At 34.1% G+C, this 21,849-nt stretch overlaps 1 long non-coding RNA gene across 5 annotated transcripts in view; it reads right to left on the bottom strand.

The window, feature by feature from the left end:
• LOC134810405 (uncharacterized) overlaps positions 1 to 21,849 on the bottom strand; it is a 361,094-nt gene that overhangs the window by 116,145 nt on the left and 223,100 nt on the right. For all 5 annotated transcript variants that reach the window (XR_010158340.1, XR_010158337.1, XR_010158338.1 and 2 more), the window contains one exon: positions 19,998 to 20,125. This is a non-coding gene — a long non-coding RNA (uncharacterized LOC134810405). The remainder of the gene's footprint in view (positions 1 to 19,997; positions 20,126 to 21,849) is intronic.

Raw genomic sequence — 21,849 nt, forward strand, 5'->3', positions numbered from 1 at the left:
TATATTTCTTATAATATTACTATCCTTAAATAACATTTAAATAGAGAACCCATAATTTGTTCTTTGTATTCATTTGGAGGGTAGAATTCTAAGGTCAGTGAAAATTCACTGGTTTTATACCCACTCAAAACTATACTGTGACCAAAATGTTACCTACAATCACCACGCCCCCCGTCATACACACACACACACACACACACACACACACACACACACACACCCCTGCATGCGCATTTTCTGAACAAATTACAGTAAGAACAGAGTCAATGAAGCATTTGGTTTCATCCAAAGTGCTGACTGCAGTGGAGGCTGTATGTAGGTTTTGAGGAAGACACGTGAAAATGCTGACAGCATCATTTTAGAAATTTACACTCTCCTCATGGTCATTGTACAAGGGGAAATTAAACTTCATAATTCCTCCACATCCAACATGGTGTCTAACACAAATCAGTGTTTGATTAATGAATAACTATTTCTGAATACGTATATAAGTTAATCTTTGGGTAAGTGAATACATTGAGAATGATTGACTAAATACATGAAGAAATAAAATAACTTAAGCACACACTTCATGCTAAAATCTACATTGACCAAGAATACCTGTCTCAGAACACATGTAGGTCATGTTTAGTAACATACCAGGGAGTCATTAGTAAGGAAATTCTAGTAGGAGCAAATTTAGTTCATTGGTTTGAACAAAATAAGCGAAACTTTTAAAAACAAAATATGTGAAATAGCAAATATTTTAATGGGAAAATCAAAATTAGAATATGCTAAATGAGAATGCTGGATTCACAAAATAGATTCTGTAGAAGAGTTTATTCAGGTTATTATTAAGCAGAAGTGGTTTACTGAATTTGTTTTTCCTATATTAAATATGTAGCATTTTCATATTCTCAGACATTTAAGAATATTGGCAGGCTTATTTCAAGTTATTAAGTGTCAGAAAAGTGTCCATGACCAACATGAGAAAACAGTCTCTTCATGCTTTTCAATGCTCAAAACATATTCAAATGTAAAAATCCAATAATTTAATTGCAATAACAAACTCAGTGATGTGTGTTTATCTTGCTTTTACACACAGGGATTTACTAGAAATCACCTTATGGAAAAGTAGTTCTATGTGCTAAAGCCCAAACTCAATGGAGCACTACACATAAAAGTTATTAAAATCAAATGGTTCTTTTAAACTTTAAATTTAAACCCAGAGAGCTAGATAATCCAAAAGGAAATTAAGGGAAATGTCCTTCTTTAAATAGTCAAACTACTACTGCATTTGGGAAAAAAAATTAAAAAGTTAAGTGATAGGACCCCTCCTACAAACAAAAGGAAATCCCACATTTCAGTATAAGAATTATATTTATTCACATGTACTGGAATTGCACAAATTTATTTTTAAAAATTAATTTTAAAGGCTTATATTAAAGTAAGAAATTCATTTTATTGATGATATTCATACCATTTATAATGTAAAATTTAAAAGAAAACAATTATCAATATTAACAATTCTTAAATGTGATTCTGTTTCTCACAATATAAATATTATAGAATACCCTTTCATATGGACAAGTTCTCAAAAGGTTTGTAGACTTTATAGTTTCCATAACTTATTTTTACAAGCTTATTGCTTTAGCGGTAAATATGAGTAGAGTATAAAAATATAATTTAATATAATACTCCTTCATATATTAAAATTCAATTTTTGTATATATATATTTATACATACGCATACATATTCTGAGTATTCAAAATTTCAAAAAGGCTTAGAATATTTTTTTAAAAGTATAATATACTATGCCACTAAGGAAACCACCACCAATTCTTGAAAAAGAAGACATCTACAAAACCACAAAGTATTAGCATCAGAAAATAATAAAAGAAGTAAACAAAAATATTACACTAATTGGATGTTTAAAAAAATTCTCAATTAACTATGATGTCAAAGAGATAGTTATGTACACAAAAAATACATTAAAACCCTTGGAAGTATACTAAACTCAGAGCATCAAAAATTATGACATTTATCCAACTGATACTAAGAGGAAAATCATTAGACTTTATTCAAATTAATAAATTTGATGAACTATTTAATTTATATGTGTATATAATTTATAATATATAAATAGTAAGTATTTAGTTTATAAACAGCTTTTTAAAATAAGATACAAAGTGCAGCTTAATTAGAAATAAGATTATATATTTTATATATTCGTACAGATTAGTACATGTGAATTATATATAAATATACATTGATTATAAAGTGACTATCATTGATTACCATTGACTACACATTATCAATAAAATATGAATTGATTAATAAATAAAATATTAAATATTAAACAGGGTGTTCAGTAGATTAACTCATGATAATGAGATCTGATAAACTGAATCATAAACTAATTATTTTTAAAAAATTTAACAACACAGACAAAACTTTTATAAAGATAATTAATTAAAAAAAGAGAAGTACATATTAAAAATCCAAAATAAATTTGAGAATAAAGTGTGCATGAAAAATTTTAGAAAGTACTATGTAAAACTTGATCAAGACAAATTTCAAAATCAGTGAAATGATCATTTTTCTGGGTAATACATAAATTTTCTAAATTACTTAACTAAAATAAATATTTACAATATGTAGATGATCTTCAACAATTTATCAGAAATTCACCTTCTATTGTCCTGAACGATCAGTGTTCAGGAGATTTTGAGAAACTATTTTTCTTAAGTAGGCATTTAATTCTCATGCTGTGTATGCTAGATAAATTGAGTATACAAACATTAAAATCTGTCAAATTATGTTATGATGTTTATGTAGCCTTCTTAAAAGTAAAACAAAAAAGTATATAAAATTTTTAAAATAAAGCTTTTGTTGGGGAGAAAACAGGAGGACAAATACTACCGTGTATCCGTACATATGCATCTAGAAAAATTATGAAAATTTGATACTAGTAAAAGTATCTACATTTGTATGTACCTGCAACAGAAAATGTGAATGCAGAAACTAAACCTTCTGTTTTCAATAATTTAGAAAATAATATATGACTTTACAACATAGTCAGGAAACAAAGAACTAATTGCCTAGCTCTCATGAAAAACGTATCATTCAAGATCTCCAACTTGCGCAAAAATAAATTCTAGGTGGATTAAAATATAAGAGCTTTTAAAAAACTGCAGAAGTCTCAAATAAAATATAATTGAATATTTGTCTGTCACAGAATAGGTGAGGACTTCCTATCTGTCAAAGTGATGGAAAAAAATCACAGAGGACATGATAAATCATTTTCCAAATAGGCCTTTTAAATCTCTGTGCATTAAAAATACCTACTTAAAAGCAAAACATGAACAGAATCACAAGGCAAACAAAAAAGGGAGGAAATATTTACCAAAATATTGTCAAGAGATAAAAATCTTTAAAATATTTTTAGAGCTTCTTGAGTTGATAAGACCCCAAATATCAGGTGGATAGAGTTTACATAGTGAATTTGTGTAAAGGACAGATAAATATATGAAAATATTAAAGAATATAAAATACAAAAATTAAATATAAATCTGTGAAATATATAAAGTCTAATTTTATAAATTAACTTAAAGATTCAAGTATAATCAATAATGCAAGCCCATTTTTATTTAATAAGTTACTGAAATAAAGTCTGTTGAGATACACAATGTGGTCGGGCATGGTTGCTCATGCCTGTAATCTTAGCACTTTGGTGGGCTGGGGCGAGGGGACCCTTGAGTTCAGGAGTTCAAGACCAGCATAGGCAACATGGCAAAACCACACTCACCCTACCCCAGCCCCTGTCTCTACAAAATACAAAAATTAGCTAGGAATGGTGGTGAGCACCTGTAGTGCCAGCTACTTGGGAGGCTAATGTGGGAGGATCACCTGAGCCCAAGGGGTCGAGGTTGCAGTGGGGTGATAGCATCACTGCACTCCAGCCTGGGCAACACAGCAAGAGAAAGAAGAAAAGAAAAGGTGAGGAGAGGAGAGGAGAGGGGAGGGGAGAGGAGGGGAGGGGAGGACAGACACCATGGAAGGGAGGGGAGGGGAGGGAGGGGAGGGGAGGGGAGGAGGGAGAGGAGAGGGAAACACAGACACCATGCTGCAGTGATTCAACATAGCTCTTACTGGCTACAATAGGGTATTTAATGTCAAGAGTATGTCTATTGAAGATGGTCACCATGGCAGTGTGGCTGGTGACAGAAAAGATGGTCTACCAATGAAAGTATCTGGCTTCACTGCTCGGGAGATTATTCTGAGTCATCCAGGCTAAATCAGTGGTGGCTATGCAGCCATGCTGGGATTGTCACAATGCTTGCTATGCAGCCATGCTGTATTGTCACATTACTTGCTAATTTTTTAGTTGAAGGAAAGGTTGCTCTATGGATACTAGCCCCAGATTACTGAAATCTGCTGAAGCTTCCATCATTCATATGGTTCCTGGATTCTCTATCACTCTCTGGTTCATTTCACTATTTACAATATGAGACATAAGTTGTTGTGGGTATCATCAATGCAGTGTACAAGAAAACTGCCTGAACTGGCAAGGTCACCATGTCAGTCAAGAAAGCTCATGAAAGTGAAATGGGTATTATTTGTAACACTTGCACTGCCACCCTACCCCTTCTGTCATTTGAACCAACTGGTGGAATAATAGTTCCAGAACTATTTGTCAATTACCATTTACATTTCTTAGGGACGTGCTGATTAATGATAACACATGTTAAAAGCATCAGAGGGAAAGAGAGGTTTTGACTCCCCACTAGATCTCCTCTGATACCTCCTCGCTGGGAAGTGATTGGAGTGCTTTACTGTTGCTCCAGAGGTGACCTCTATTGGGCAGGGATGAAAGCCTGGTCTCTCCATGAAGTTTTCTGACTCCACCCTAGTGAGGAAATGGAGAGGTGCCTAGTTACTGCTGGGTGGAGACGGAATCCTACGCAGCCTGTGTGGTCTCCACTGGCACCACGGGATGGGGGCTTATTATTACCTAGAGGGGATGGAAGTCCCTATTCTCTACCCAGCCTCCTGTGACACCACACTGGCCAATGGGTTGTGGTGCCTCATTATAGACTGGCATGAATGGAAGTCTAGGTACTTCAATCTAGAATATAGTGGTTATTGTCTAAAAGCCTTCACTTTGTGAGGCTGCCCCGTTCTTAGTCCTTTAGCTAGAGATAGTAGGCTTTTGTTGTTGTTGTTCTTTGTTCTACTCTTATGTGTGTTTCCAGGTTGCCAGTTGCCAGAAACTTCAGCTCCAGGTTAGGAGATATGAGGCAAAAAGAAAATCCAGGAGCTCACCAGCATATCATTCATCAGGGCCATGGCCCCTAGACAGCTTGCCTCTTCTCTCCTCCCTTTAGAGAAATCTTCATTTTGTTTTATACATAATATCCAAGGATTTTAGATGGACTTAACAGGACACATAGGGAAATATATATCTAATACATCCTCATGGAAGCAGAAATTGTACATTAAAACGTTTTTGCCATAATGAATATAGAAATTCCATAATAAAGTAATTGTTAACTAAGTGGCAAAGTGATTATAGACATAGGGTGCATTATATCAAATTATCAAATTTTATTTTAAAAGCTTTTAATAACATGAAAATATATCCTTTACCTGTGAAATGAAAAAGACACAATTGTATATGATGTTTACTATATCTTTGTGTGTGCATATATTAACTATATTTTGACTATGCAGATAAAATATATGGACCAGAATCACTGGTAATTAAGAAGATGCATATTAAAGCAGTGAGATACATTTCACACACATTCGATTGAAAAAAGTTTAAATGATTGATAATTCCAAATGTCGTCCAGATTGGGAGGAAACAGGATCTGGTACATTGCTACCAGTTTAGGTGAGTTTAGGTGAGTGCAACTGCTTTTGGAGAGCAATTTGTCTATAACTAGCCAAATTAGAGTTGCATTATTTTCTAAAACCAGAAACTCTACATATAAACATGTGCCACAGAAGGAGGGAGATAAACAAAGATGTTCATTGTAACACTTCACACTTTTAAAACTTTGAAAGTAATGAAAATAAGTTAATTATTCAAATATAGGGGAAAGGTGTATAATCAATATGGTATATATATAATATGATAGTTAAAATGAATAAACTAGTTTTATGTGTAACGACATGGAGCTATTGCAAAAACATGAAAGAAAATAAACAATTATAAAATATATAATATTATTTATGAAATTAAATGACATATAAAACTATATAATTATATGTGTATAAAATATAACTATATCTGCATTAAAATGATATATTAATTTTGTAATGTTGGTTATGTCTGAAAATGGAATGAGGGGCAAAGCACGAGTGAGTAGGAGCTTAGCAATGGCTGTAACATGTTTTTCCCTTAAAAGTAAAGATAGCTAAGGAAAAGATGGCAACAGATTAGAAACTGTGGTTCACATGATTTTTACCGTGTAGTCCATTAAACAACATTTAAAAAAACTTATTATTTATAATAAAACAATGTGACATCATCATCTTCTTCATTATAAACGGATCTATTTTGTTTAAGAAGTTGTTAGATTCTGCTTAATAAACACTGGGTTTCATCCTCAAAGATGAGAGTGGAATAGCTTTCTAAATCATTGATTTTAAATTAGTGACAAAGTAGAAACTATTTTTAAAGTATTTTAGCCAATCCACCTATCTTGAGTACTACTAGTTTCATCAATCAAAGTTCATTTTTAACTTTCAATATTCTATGGATTAAGAGAATTAAAACACTTGCTCTGGTACTTCTGGAATGTAGTCTTTTGACTAAATGCTTATTAACCTACCCTGAATGTACATTACTAATTTAGCAACTTCCATCCCTTAGTATAAACCAAATAACTAATACACTCATTCATTTTTCAATGCTTATTCCAATGTATTTTAAAATATATGTGACACTGACTGTATATTTAGTATTTACATGAAGTGTTGATATTAATTTTATAATAAAAGGAACATTTAAGAAAGAAAAATAATTAGTGAATTTCAAAAACGCATGCTATATTGAAGAAGAGAGTGCTGAAAATAAGTCAATGTACTAAAGTTATATGAAACAAGGGTAAGAAGCACGTATTTACCCTATATCTAGAAAACTTGCATGTAAGAATATAAAACCAAATATAGAACAGTAATAGCTCATGCCCTCCAAGAATGTAAGCATACACATAATTTTTAACTTGAGTGCCTCTGCAACAAAAAATGAATTATATCTAATTTTCTAAATATCAAATTATATGAAGTTTCAAGGACTAGATTAAAGGACAATAGTAAAGGAACTAACACTTCTACCTTGTGCTTTAAGATAGAACAGTGTAAATCATTGCTTTTGGTAGGGAATTAAGGGAAAGGTATTTTTTGTTGGTTGTTTTGTTTCCTACCTGGTACAGATCAGAGAGTAAGGGTGCAAATTTGGAGGAGTACACAACTCTGCCATATAATAGTTGTATGGCATTGGATAATTTATTTCTCTTTGTCTTAGTTTTTTTTTTAATCTGTAAATGTAGCTACTAAAAGTGCTTATTGTGAGGATTAAATGAGCTATTTAATGGAAAAATCTTAGAACATCATCTTCCATACAGTAAATACTTAATAAATGTTTTCTATAAATGTCATTGCTATTAGTGTTATCTGTAAAATAATGGCAAAATAATGGGACTAATTACTATTAATTATTGTAGGGAGTCATGCCTGTCCACAGTGATCATCATGAAAGTTTCTCACTGATAGCCTACTCTTCTGCCACTATAGGTTCCACTGTAGTTGGATGAGCAAAAGTAACTAGTCCCAGACAATGCAGTCACTGGAAAAGTTGAGTACATTTCTAGTATAGTACACTCCAGAGTTCCCTTTGATTGTTGTAGTGACTGGAAGCGTCAGTCTAGAGACGATATTTGTATTAGTATTCTAGGGTTTCCACAACAAAATATCACAGACTGCATGGCTTACACAACAGAAATGTCTGTCTCTGAGTTCTGGAAGCTGGAAGTCCCAGGTCAAGGTCCTGTGGGATTCAGGTTTTGGTACGGGCTCTCTTTCTGACTTGCAGGTAGTTGCCTTCTCAATGTCCTCATCTGGCTTTCCTCTGAGTATATTTATAAAGCAATGAATCCTATTAGATTAGGGTCTCACGCTTATGACAACAATTAAAATTAGTAACACCCTAAATAATCTATCTCTAAATGGAGGCATACCTCAGAGATACTGTGGGTTTGGTTCCAGACCACCACAATGAAGTGAATATCAGAATAAAGAGAGTCAACCAGTTTTTTTGTTTGTTTGTTTTCCAGCGCATACATAAATTATATTTTCACTTTACCATGGTTTTAATGTGTGTAATAGCATTACATCTAAAACAGCAATGTACATATCTTAACTGAAAACACTTTATTGCTAAAACAAACAAACCAACCCTAACAATCACCTGAGCCTTCAGTTTTGTAAGATTTTGCTAGTAGAGGGTCTTGCCTCCATGTTGATGGCTGCTGACTGATCAGGAAGGTGGTTGTTTAAGGTTGAGGTGGCTGTGGCAATTTCTTAAAATTAGACAATAATGATGTTTGCTGCATCTATTGACTCTTCTTTTCATGAAAGAGTTCTCTGTAGCATGTGATGCTATTTGATAGCATTATATCCACAGTAAAACTTCTTTCAAAATTGGAATCAATCTTCTCAAACCCTGCTGCTTGCTGCTTTACTAACCAAGTTTATGTAGTAGTCTAAATGCTTTGTTGTCATTTCAACAATATTCACAACGTTTTCCAAGAGTACGTTCCATCTCAATAAGTCACTTTTTTTGGTCATCTAGATGAAGCAATTTCTCATCCATTCAAGTTTTATCATGTGATTGCAGCAAACCTGTAACATCTTCAGGGTCCATTTCATATTCTAATTCTCTTGCTATTTCTATCACATCCGCACAGAATTCCTTCACTGAAGTCTTGAATGCTTCAAAGTTATCCATGATGGTTGGGATTAAAAATTCCTGTTAAATTCCTTCTTAAAAATTCCTGTTACTGTCAATATTTTGACATCCTCTCACGAATCACGAACGTTCTTAATCACATATAGAATGGTGAATTCTTCCCGGAAGATTTTTCGCTAACTTTGCCAACATCCATCAAATGAATCACTGTGTATGGCAGCTATAGTCTTTGAAATGTATTTCATAAATAATGAGACTTGAAAGTCAAAATGACTGCTTGATCCATGGGCTACAGATTGGATGTTGTGTTGCAGGGATATAGCAACATTGACGTCCTTGTACATGTCCATCAGAGCTCTTGAGTGACCAGGGGTGTTTTCAATGAGCAGTAATATTTTGAAAGAAACATTTTTTGCCTGAGCAGGAGGTCTCAAAATTTGGCTTAAAATATCCACTAAATTATGCTGTAAACAGATATGCTGTCATCAGGTTTTGTTGTCTCATTTATATAGCACAGGCAGAGTAGATTTAGCATACCTCTTAATGGTCCCAGGGCTTTAGAAATGGTAAATAAGCCTTGGTTTCAGCTTCAAGTCAGCAGCTGCCTTAGTCCCTAGCAAGAGAGTCCTCCCGTCCTTTGAAGCTTTGAAGCCAGGGATTGATTTCTCTCTAGCTATGAACGTACTAGATGGCATCTACTTCCAATATAAGGCTGTTTTGTCTACAGTAAAGATCTGTCATTGAGTGTAGCTACTTTCATCAATTATCTTAGCTAGATATTATGGATAACTTGCTGCAGCTTCTCCATCAGTACTGGATACTTCACCTTGCACTTTTATGTTGTAGAGATAGTTTATTTCCTTAAACTTTGTGAACCAACCTCAGCTAGCTTTAAACTTTGCTTCTGCAGCTTTCACACCTCTCTCAGCTTTCATAGACTTAAAGAGAGTTAGGCTTTGTTCTAGATTATGCTTTTGCTTAAGGGAATGTTGTGGTTAGTTTTGATCTTCTATCCAAAACACTAAAACTTTTTTCATATCAGCAATAAGGCTGTTTCACATTCTTATTATTCATGTCTTCACTGGAGTAGCATTTTGAATTTCCTTCAAGAGCTTTCCATTGCATTCATAACATAGCTAACTAGCCTAAGAGGCCTAGCTTTCAGCCTATCTCTGCTTTCAACATGCCTCCCTTAAAACACTTAATCACTTTCAGCTTTTGACTGAAAGTGAGAGACTACAACTCTTTCTTTCGCTTGAACACTGAGAAGCCATTGTAGGGTTATTAATTGACACAACTGCAATACTGTTGTGTCTCAAGGAATAGGGAGGCCCAAGCAGAAAGAGAAAGACAGGAAACCGCCAGTCAGTGGAGCAGTCAGAGCACATACAACATTTATTGACGAAGCTTGCCATCTTATGTGGCAGCCCAAAACAAGTACAATAGTAACATCAAAGATTACTGATCACAGGCAACTATTACAGATATAATATAAAAATGTTAAATATTATGAGTTACCAAAACATGACACAAAGACACAAAGTGAGCACATGCTGTTAAAAAAAAAAAAAAACTACCTGTAGACTTGTTCAACCCAGGGTTGTCACAAACCCTTAATTTGTGAAAAAAGCAGTTTCTGCAAAGTTTAGTAAGGCAAAGCACAATAAAATGATGTATGCTAGTATCTGATAAGAACTATATAGCAATTCTTATCCTCTTCCCTTTTCCCATAATATTTATTTTCTTCTCTACCTTTAGAGTTTTCTCTTTGTTGTGTTCAGCAAGTTGAGCATGACATATTAGGGTGTGTATACGTGTTTGCCCATGTGCATGCTCATGTGTGTTTTAGTTTTTCTTCTGCTTAGTGATCTTTGAGTTTCATTTTTCCATTGTTTGTTATTTGTCATTGCTTTGGGGAAATTCTCGACCCTTATTTTCTTTAAAATTTATTCTGACATTTTCTCCCTCTCTTCTTCTGGGGTTCCAAGTAGATATACAATAGACTGCTTGATGTTATCTCAAAACTCTTGAATGCCTAGTGTTGTTTTTATCTCACTTTTCTGTCCCTTTGTACTTCATCTTGTAAAATTTCTATTAATCTGTTTGAGTTCACTGATTAATTTCTTAGTTGTGTTGAGTCCACTGATGAACCCATGATAACATTCTTTATCTATGTTACCAAGCATTTTATTTCCTGTCATTTCCATATGATTCTTTCTCATAGTTTCCATCGCTATCCTGAAACTACCCATCTGATCTTGCATGTTGCCCACCTTTCCAGTGGACCCCTCAGCGTATTGATCATAATTATTTTAATTGCCATGAGTCTAAAATCTATGTCATATTTGTGTCTGATCCACTCTTAATTGCTTTGTATTTGGAAGTAAGTTTTTTTCTTGTCTTTTCATATGTCTTGCGATTTTTTTTTGATAAAAGATGACCTGTTTAAGATAGTAGAGACTGAAGTAAATAATTTGTGCAAGGAATTGTGCACACTTTTCCTTCTATTGGTCTTTGGTGTGGAGTTTTGTTAATTTTATCAGGTTTTAAGCTGGTTTTGAGGTTGATTAACATTACCATTATCCCCAGTGCGCTATGGACTCTAATTTTTTTTTTTTTTTTTTTTGAGACAGAGTATCGCCCTATCGCCTGGGCTGGAGTATAGTATAGCGATCTTGACTCACTGCAACCTCCATCTCCCGGGTTCAAGTGATTCTTCTGCCTCAGCCTCCCAAGTAGCTAGGATTACAGGCACCCACCACCACATCCAGCTAATTTTTTGTATTTTTAGTAGAAACGAGGTTTCACCATGTTGGCCAGGCTGTTCTCAAACTGCTGACCTCGTGATTCTCCCACCTCAGCCTCCCAAAGTGCTGGGATTATAGGCGTGAGCCACCGCGCCCAGCCAGACTCTAAATTTTACTGACATTAGCATGTGTGTAGGGTTGTGTATGGTAGGAGGTGGTGCGCGGAGGGTCTTTCTCAATATCAGTTCCAGGCTTAGATTTAGAACACCTTTTACCTTGTTTCTCAGAGACAGCTTGCTTCTTAAAGCTCCCTCATCAGTATTACAGTCTTATTTATACTTGATGCTTGTTAGCAAGGTGATTGGGGTAGTGTTCTGTTCTCTGAAATTCTGATTAAATCTTAGGCAGATAATTTGTCCCTCAGTCTCAGGGATACGACCTTCACAAATATTCTTTCCCCTCTTGTCACTATAGCTCTGAGCCCAGCTGGCATTCCTGCCCCTCATTCAGGATAGAGGCTTTTTGTTGCTGTTGTTTCTTTTTCTTTTGCCAGTGCTGTATGGGTGGCAATTTGGTGGCCCTTTCACCTACAGTCTGAAATTTCTATTCCAAAGAGAGGAGAGGAAAGCAGTGTCTGAGCAGTCTCACGACCCCTCTGCAGCAGCTGCTGTCCTCCCTCAGGTCTGCACCATGAGGGATGTTTTCTTAGGACTTTTCTGTCTTACATATAAGCTTCTGAAGAGTTTCATAGAGGACAGTCATACAACAGGGCACTAACAACTTTTATATCTGCAATCCCTAGGCGCTTCATACTCTCCATACTTGACCTCGATCAATTTGTCAATTACTGTAGCTGAATTCTTCTTATTGGTGTTTGCCACACATAACCAAGTGCGTGCATCCCGCCCCTCTCTGTAGGTGCCTGTTTGTCTCCAGATTTTTGTCTAGTTGGTTGCCTTGAGACTTCACCTTTCTGATGGATTCAGAAAAATTGCAAACTTGAAGATTTCTGTCTTTTGTCTTTTAAGTTTGAGGTCGACATTTTCCATCTTTCTTCATCCTTCAGTGGAAACTGGAAGTGCCAATGAGATTCTAATTGCCAAGTTCTTGGTAACTGTCAACTACATCAGCTACCTTGCCTTTGCCATTTCTGGGACAGCTTATTTTTTAAATATTTCCTATTAGTTTTATTTGTTGTCATTTTCCTCCCTCTGGCCATCTCCTTTGTCTTGATGTCCCTAGAGTTCTGTCATAAGCTCCCTTTTCCTTTCTATAAACTCAACAACAATGCCATCTATGCAAATGTATTCAGCTATCATCTTTAATGACATTTAAATCTGTAACTATATCTGAGGTCATCCTCAAACCTCCTGAACTTCTCTCTTCCTGGATATCAAACGAACTCTAAATATAACTAGAAGTAAGCTTATTTCCTGTTCTTGTTGTTGTTCTTCCCCCTGCACATCCTATCTTGGTGAATAGCAGCAAAACTCATCTATTCTAAATGCAAAACCTATGTTTCACCTAAGATTCTTTCCTCTCTTTAACTCCACATGTCTAAACAGGCCCCAAGTCTTCAAACTTCTACTTCATTAACTTCCTTAATCATAAGTCCAACATAAGAAACCAATTGCTACTTTGTTAAAGCACAGCATTATCATCTTTTACCTAACCAACTGTATAGGGCCCCAATTGGCCTTTCTAATGTTAATTCTGCCACCCTTCCAACATCCTATACAACTTTCTAAAATATTCCTACAATGAAAACCATAAAACACTGATGAAAAAAATTAAAGAGGGCACCAAAAAATGGAAAGATATTCCATGTTTATGGTTTGGACTTATCTATATTGTTCAATTGTTCCCCAAACAATAATACACATTGTGAATGTATATTCATAATGCAAACCCTATCAAAATACCAATGACATCCTTCACAGAAATAGAAACAATATCCTGAAATTTAAATGCAATCACGAAAGACCCAGAAACCAAAGCAATCTTGAGCAAACAGAACAAAACTGGAGACATCACATTATCTGATTCAAATTATACTACAAAGCTATAGTCTCAAAAACAGCATAGTACTGCCATAAAAACAGACACATAGAGCAATGGAACAGAATAGAGAACTCAGAAATGAATCTGCACATTTATAGTCAACTCACTTTTGACAAAGGTGCCAAGAATATACATTAAGAAAAGTTCGTTTTCTTCAATAAATGGTACTGGGAAGATTGGATATCCATATTCAGAAAAATACAATAGACCCATCTGTCCTGCCATACATAAAAATCAAATAAAAATGGATTAAAGATTTAAGTCTAATACCTAAAAGTATGAAACTACTAGAATAAAACATTTGGAAAAAACTCCAGAACATTGTTCTAGACAAAGATTTCTTGAGTAAGATCTCAAAATCACAGGCAATCAAAGAAAAAATGGACTAATGGGATCACCTCAAGCAAAAAGCCTTTTGCACAGCAAAGAAAACAATCAACATAGTGAAGAGATAAACCACAGCAAGAGAGAAAATATCTGTAAACTACACATCTGACAAGGAATTAATAACCAGAATATATAAGGAGCTCAAATAACTCAATAGAAAAAAACAAAACAAATTTCAAATTTCCCAATTAGAAATAAGGAAAATATTGGAATAGATATTTCTCAAAAGAAAACATATAAACGGCCAACATTTATATTAAAAATGCTCAAAATCAATCCTTAGAGGACATAAAAATCAAAACTATATGGGACGTGATTTCACCCCAGTTAAAGTGGCTTTTATCAAAAAGACAGGCAACAGATGCTGGCAAGGAAGTAGGGAAAGGGAAATATTTATACACTGCTGGTGGGAATGTAAACCAGTGCAGCCACTATGAAGAACAGTATGGAAGTTCCTCAGAAAACTAAAAATAGGTCAACCATATGTGATCCAGCAATTCTGCTGGTATATTTCCAAAAGAAAGGAAATCAGGATATAGAAGAGATAGTTGTACTCTTATGTTACTGCAGCACTGTTCACAATAGCCAAGATACACAATGAATCTAAGTGTCCATTAATAGGAGAATGGATTTAAAAATGTGTACATATACAAAGTGGACTATTATTCAGCCATAAAGGATGAAATCCTTTCATTTGTAGCAATATAGATGGAAGTAGAAGACATTATGTAAAGTGAAATAAGACACGGATAGAAAGACAAATATTGCATGTTCTCACTCATCTGTGGGTGCTAAAAAAAAATAAACTCATGGAGGTAGAGAGTAAATGATGATTACCAGATATTGGGAAGGGTAGTGGGGAGGGGTAAATAAAGAAGAGATTCTTCAGAGATACAGAAATAGAGTTAGACAGAAGGGATAAAATCTAGTGTTCAGTAGCACCATAGGGCAATTATACTTAATAATTTACTGTATATTCTAAAAGAACTAAAAGAGTGGAGTTGGAATGTTCTTAAGATAAAGAAGTGATAAGTGTTTGAGGTGATGGATATCCTAATTAATCTGTTTTGATCATTACACAGTATGATTTTTATCAAGATAGCACATACATTCCATAAATACATACAATTATTATGTACCCAGAATAATTAACAGTTTAGAAAATAAATTGGATTTTTTTCTTTTCAAACTTCAGTAGTTCCGTTCCATCTGTGGATAATATATAAGGGTATTAATAGCCTGGTCACTTTTTAACCCCTAACTATTTTTTTTTTTACTCCTCCTCTCACCCTAAACTTTAGGAATGCCAAAACATAGGTTATTTTATGCTTTTTAAAATTTTGCTCAAATTATTATATCCTGTTCCTCTGGCAGGCATCTAAAATATCTGAACTTAGCTCACATTCTCTATGAGGCCATTTCAGAGATTTTCTTTCTTTTATAATCCATGTGTGATTTCTATTATAGCATCATTAACACTGCTATTATAGCATCATTAATACTGAATTTCCTAACAAATATGAAATTTAATAATGCTAGTTACAGCTCAACATAGAGAAGATAGTTACTTCAATTTGTTGCAGTTTACATATAACTATAAAGAACATTGAAAAATCGATTAATATTCAGCCATTGTGGAAAGCACTTTAGTGATTTCTCAAATAAGTTAAAATAGCACTTCCATTCAACCCAGCAATCCCATTATTGCACATATACCCAAAGGAATATAAATTGTTCTACCATAAAGAAACACGTACGTATATGTTCATTGCATCACTATTCACAATAACAAAGACATGGAATCAACCTAAATGCCCGTCAATGGTAGACTAGATAAAGACAATGCGGTAAATATACACCATAGAATACTATGCAGCCATTAAAAACAAGACCGTGTCCTTTGCAGCAACATGGATGGAGCTGGAGGCCATTATGCTAAGCAAACTAACACAGAAACAGAAACCAAATGGCACATGTTCTCATTTATATGTGGGAGCTAACCATTAAGTCCACATGGACAAAAAGAAGGGAACAACAGACACTGGAGCCTGCTTGAGGGTGGAGTGTGAGAGGAGGGTGAGGACTGAAACTTTACCTAATAGGTACTATGCTTATTATCTGGGTGATGAAATAATCTGTACATAAAACCCCCATGAAACACAATCTACATATATAACAAACCTGCACATGTACCTTTGAACCTAAAATACATGTTATTTCAAAAATCTATTAATATAAATAATACTATCAATAGCAGAAAGCAACAACTTTATCCAGATTTCCCATGTCATGTACATTACCCATTTTCTTTCCTCTTTACACTATGTAGTGTATCATTTGACCCTTTTCAAAACTAACAACAAAATCTGTCAAAAAGAATACTGTCCAGTTGAAGATATGCCAAGCTGTGTTTTTCTCAACAAAACGCCATAAGATTATTTTTTATAGTCTTCATTTTGACTTTCAGTTTTTCCAAGTCTTTATCTACGTTTATAAACATTTGCACACATTTATACAAACATTGTAAGCATTTATAGAAAATTACAAAGGTCAACAAACAACTCTAGATCGATCAATTTTGCTATTTAATTAATCAATTTGTTGAGCAATGTTTAGTAAAAGACCTTTTATAAAGGTCTATGAATCTGCAGTACAGTTTGGGGAGTAAGAACTCACGCACCATTTCAGGAAGCTGATTATTTGGGACATAAAGGGACTGAGAAGAAAGAGTAGTCTTGTATGCTTTTGTAGATTACCCAGATGACCTATAAAGAGATTTTTGGGAAGCTCTGTGAAATCCTTTAGCCAAGTTTACTCTGGCAGCAGCAACCCTTGCTGCCTTCGCTCTGAGTGCTTTGGCTCCAACTTTGGGGAAGTAGGGAACTATTTTTATTTCCCAATGGCTTCCACACTGGAATTCCCTGACCAAGAGACTTAAAAATCCATCAAACTGGCTTTTTCTCCAATGTAAAAAAAATGGTGCACCAAAATATTATAACTTCTGATCTCTAAGACTGCTTATAATGAACATTCTCCAGATGTAGAAGCATTAGAAGTTGTAGCTCTATTATTTTTATTGTGGTTTTTAAATAACACAGTCATTCAGATTTGTTATTAATCATTTCAAATAGTCATTCCTTAAAATATTATCATATGCTTATTAACCAAGACAATAAAAATGGAAACAAATAATATATTAGTCAGTAACTACTGCTGTACTAATAACACACTGCATAGCACTAAACAATCAAACACAATATTTTCTTAAAAATGAGACTAGTATTCAGCATACTGTTCTTTTCCTGTTGTGTCTAATTTTGTTTTGCAAATTCTAAAATTTGTTAGTGAATATTTCTTGTTCATATGGAACCATCTTTGAATATTATATCATTGCTGCACCTCACTAATGATTTAGTGGACTTATAAATCATTAGAAACACTGATCTGGTTGATGATGCATTTGAGTAATACATCATGAGGAAAAGGTGCTTCAGTGATCTATTACTCTAAAGATGGTGCTGTGTAGAATCAAATCCAGGAACACTTTTAGTTACTGCAGAGAATCCCTGCTCTGGAGAGGGCTTCACTTTAAAAAATTCACTATCTTTTGGCTAAGTTTTAACCCATTGTTAAATATTTTGTCATTTCACTCTATTTGTTTCCAAAAGCAGACATTCAGACAAATATATCATAGTATAGAGTGAAAATTATTTTCTTTCTTCATCAAGAAATGCATTGACAAAAACATTTTGGATTTTCATTGAATATTAAGTTTCTATATCTCTTAGTGATACTATATGAGATCATACAATACAGAAATGTTTTTATCCTCAATATTAATCATCATTTTGCATACTCTAAAATAGCAATACTAGAATTATGTGACTCTGGAGATACATTTACAATCACTATTAACCAAGAGCCAGATGACTACTGTGTGAACTGTAGTCTTTAAAATAGAGTAACTTAAAAAGAAGTTCTCAGAGATCATTCAATTGAATTTTGAGCCCTACATGTTTAAGACATAGTTTATTAATCTTCTAATTTTTCATTGTTTTCAAATATTATTCTACTCTTAATTTTCTACATGTGAGAAATAGAATGTATTTTTTACAATAACTCATTAATAGACTCAAACTCTAAAATTGAATAGACAGTGCTTTATTTTCTATTTTTTAATAAAAATAATCAATCTGACAAACTAAATGAGCACTTTATACACTTTTAATATTAGTATAAAATGATACCATCAAAACCTTATACAGATGCCTTCCTCTATGTTGTGAAAAGAAAGTTCTGAGTTTTGCAGATTCTTTCTCTGATTCGGATGCCTATTTAATTAATTTGATTAATCACTGCTCTAAAATAACTCAATGCCTTGGATTTTAGAAAAATTGACCCAATAGTCCCAAAGAAGGGATAAATCTCTTTTATTTCCCTCCAATATACTCCACTCCCACCCTTCCTAATCCAGGACCCATCTAATTTTTGCCCAAAGCTGGTAGGCAGAAAACATATTCATTATTTTTAGGATAAATCCTGGTCTCTACTCAAAAAGAAATAACTGACTCCTTGATCCACAGTGGACAGTTACTATAGCCAGAAGGTATAGTTTTCAAGAGTGCAAGTAATAGAGTGTTAAATCACACGTGTACATTTAAAGTCTCAGACACATGCTATTTAGCCCTAGTAATATCTCCTGTGTTGGGGGAAGAGAACATCATACTGACCCACCTCCCACTGCAATAGTCCAGTACCTCTCACAGTCTTCTCTCAGTAGGTAGCACATCTTGTAAGAATAAGCAATAGTTCTTTGGCATAGGACAGCTCAAATTCAGATTAACAAAAATAACATAATTTGTTTTATGTAATCTAAAGAGTCTTAAGTACGTCATAAATTTGCATCTATTTCTATCATGAAGCAGAGCACTTAACATATTTATAAATTGCCCATTTGGTTTACCTTCAAACCCCTCCAACTTTTCCAAGGACAATAAAGGGTACTTACTTTAAATCTGTTTCATTAAACAACCTGATAAAGTGATTTTCCCAGTATAAAGAAGCCCTTAGCTCCAAAAGGTAAATTCCAAACATTTTTTTGTATGGTATAAAATGCTTATGAATTTGAAATTGGCAGTTTTTCCTGCTAGGCCTTACGGGATGTCTCATTATACAAGCTTCAGGAAAGAAATTTAAACTTATTTGAAAAAAAGAAAAAAAAACACCAAGAATGCTTTTTAACAAAGCACAATAATTCCATTCTAGTGAAATATTAAACAAATACTTCAAATTATAGGAAAATCTCCCCTCAAATATATTCACTGATATATTACTGAAAATAATGAAATAATATAAACAAGCTTAGTATCCAACAATAGGGGAATAAAGGCATACCCCAAGGAAGATCGGAAGATCTTTCCAGCTAGTGTTTTCTAAAAAGAATGTCTTCTGGCTTTTGATATTGAAACTTCATATAATATATTTTTCTTTTATTATAATGTTTTTCAGTCATTATTTATAGAGGTAAATTTTATATTTATCTCTGTAAAACACAATACACCATTTTTAAGCAAAATTTGGGGTAAATCTTACTACATTTTAAGTACATCTGTACCACGGTCACACATTTTGTAAACCATACTGAATATCAGCAAAAAGCTGTTGTATTGTGGATGTGGCTGGCCATAGGACTGGCATCTCAGGGTCGCATCCAGTGTGACACTGAGCTTTCCTTAAAAAAAAATTCGATATTGTTTTAGCACAAGATAAAAAGCTTATAACTGCACTTAACGAGAATTAAGTCAAAGTCCCATTTTGCAACGTTTTTATCTTAAGTGCCCATTACCTCCATGAAGATTTAGCAAAGCCTTCCTCTTCAATAGTGTCCACAGACATCTCTGTCGTCACTTCCTCTGAGGCTCATGATTTGTCTGAAGTAAGACTTTGATCATCATCTCAACTTCACCATTACATCTGTAATCAGGGACAATGAAGTGTCAACCATCCTTACCGTCTTTCTTCTGAATTTTCTTTAATTTTTAAGGCTTCACTTCATTAGTGAGCAAACAGTTTATTTCCAGATATTACCTGGTTTTTACTGTGAAATGTGCATTTCCATTATAAATTTTGTTATTGCTTTGTGTTCTTTGCTGGGCTGTATTATAAGTGTTTATCAAATGACACACAGACTCTACAAGAATAGCATTTAAATTGTTTATCAGCAACTTTATCAACTGTCCAGTATATGAGGTGTTTTAAAAATACTTCTAACATAAGAGTTTGTTTTTTGCCCATCATCAAGTTCAACATGGATTTGAAGGGAGCTCTGCTATCATTTAACCATTGAGACGCCCAGGTTCATAGAGATATGTTTATGAACAGAATTGTATCCTGCCCAGAATTCATATGTTGCAGCCGTAACCCAAAGTACAAACTGTATAGGCTATATTTTGCTTTATTTTATGTTAATTTATTGTATTTGGCAGATATTTCTTTTTTAAAACAAAATTGAAGATTTCTGACAACCCTGATCAAGACAGTCTATTGGCATCATTCTTAAAACCACATGTGCTTACTTTGTGTCTCTGTGTCCCTGAGCCATAAAAATATTGAAATAAGGCCAATTAATAAAACTACCATGACCTCTAAGTGTTCATATGAAAGGAAGAGTCACACATCCCTCACTTTCAATCAAAAGCTAAAAATGATTAAACTTATTGAGGAAGGAAAGATGAGACTGACTGAAAGCTAGGCCTCCTGTGTCAAACAGCCAAATTTTCAATGTAAAGGGAAATTTCTTTGCAGTATTTGACTCCAGGTTATAAAGCTAAAATATAAAATATACTACACACAAAGTCTGTACTGTAATTAGTAAATGTGCTTCTTACACAGGTATGGGTTAGAAATTATGGAACTAATTTATATGTATATTAAATTGAACATATAAATATGCTGTAGATAATGATAGCTAGCCTTCTCATTGCTGAAGAAAGAGGTTACAAATAAGACAGAAGAAAAGAATGAATTCTGTGTTGCTGGATTGGAATTGGAGGAAGCAGTGCGATCTCATGGTTTTAAATTATTGATGCAGATAGTATACCAGTTTCCCATTACTGCCGTATGAAATTAGCATAAATGTAGCAGGTTATGACAACAATGATTTGTTATTTTATAGTTCTGAAGGTCATAAGTCCAAAAGGGCTGGGTTAATATCAAGGTGTTTGCAGGGCTGCCTTTTCTTTTAGAAGATCTAGGAGAAAATCTAACTTGATTTCCTGTTCCAGCTTCCAAAGGCTGTCTCCATTCCTTGGCTTGTGGCTCCCTTCCCCCATTTTCAAAGTCATCAGCATAGCATATTCAAATTTCTCTTCAATTCTGACCTTTCCTTCCCCTGTCTTCATTTATAAAAACCCTTTTGATTACATTAGGTCTACCCAGATAATCCCTCCCCACTCAAGATCCTTAACATATCACATAAGTCTCTTTTGCCACATATGGTAACATATTCACAAAAGTCTGGGTATTAGGATGTAGACATCTTTAGGAGGGCTTTCTTCTGCCTACACAGATAGACAGCTCAGAAATAAATGTCCATATGTATGTATCTGCACAGGTCAAAATTTTCTCTCTCTAGATGTATTTTCAAGCTTTGACTGCTGAGAGGGCCTGGCAACAGAGATACCACAATAGCAAACAAC

The sequence above is a fragment of the Pan troglodytes genome, chromosome 6 (genome assembly GCF_028858775.2).
Source record: "Pan troglodytes isolate AG18354 chromosome 6, NHGRI_mPanTro3-v2.0_pri, whole genome shotgun sequence".
NCBI lineage: Eukaryota > Metazoa > Chordata > Mammalia > Primates > Hominidae > Pan > Pan troglodytes.